This window comes from Diaphorina citri, unplaced genomic scaffold (assembly GCF_000475195.1).
Source record: "Diaphorina citri unplaced genomic scaffold, Diaci psyllid genome assembly version 1.1 scaffold28922, whole genome shotgun sequence".
Lineage (NCBI taxonomy): Eukaryota > Metazoa > Arthropoda > Insecta > Hemiptera > Psyllidae > Diaphorina > Diaphorina citri.
Window position 1 is genome coordinate 1 of NW_007406260.1, and position 700 is coordinate 700.

Genomic DNA, 700 nt, shown 5'->3' on the forward strand with positions numbered 1-700 from the left:
GCCAGTGCTAATGGTATTGTCAGCTGTTTTGATTTGAGGTCCAAGGAGGTCGTCAAATCAACTGCCCCACTGGTAAGTCAAGTAAATGATTATTATAGTGGACATTTAGTTATATTCGGTTATAAAGGTTTGGCATCATCATTCACCCTGCTAGGTCGCTTAAAAATGATGGGTTCAATATGTACTTTTGGGTAATAATCATTTCACACCATAGAACTTCTTAAGAGTACGATGTATTATCATTAATTAAAGAACGAACAATTGACAAGCAAAAAAAGAACAACTATTTATTGTACACTACATTTAATACCTACTTGTACTTTTGATATTTTGCTCTATCAATTGTGATTTATGTTAATTTTCTCCAATAAAAGTAAACTTATTATCATTTCCCTTTTTTTAACCTTCCTTATCCTCTAGAAAGGAAAGTAGGTAATGTATTCGGCCAAAATTTTCGATGGTCAGTTTTTAGTGCCAAACGCTTTTTGAGGTCCCTAGAGCATAAACATCCAAAGTTTCAGCCGTTGGTCCGTGTTGATAAATACATAGTTATGTGCATGGCTAGTCCAATTTTAATATTTTGTCTTGTTATTTCACAGTGTCATAAGAAAGACAATGTCATGTCTTATTCGTACAGAAACGGCACCATAATCATAGGAGATACCGGCAATACTCTTACCATTCTCAATAAAAACCTGGA

General features: G+C 34.1%; 1 long non-coding RNA gene across 1 annotated transcript; it reads left to right on the forward strand.

Annotated features, from left to right (window-relative positions):
- On the forward strand, nt 1–669 carry LOC113473398. Its single transcript, XR_003395378.1, has 2 exons — nt 1–72; nt 600–669. It is a non-coding gene; the product is annotated as an uncharacterized LOC113473398 (long non-coding RNA).
- Nucleotides 670–700: the final 31 nt, after the last annotated feature.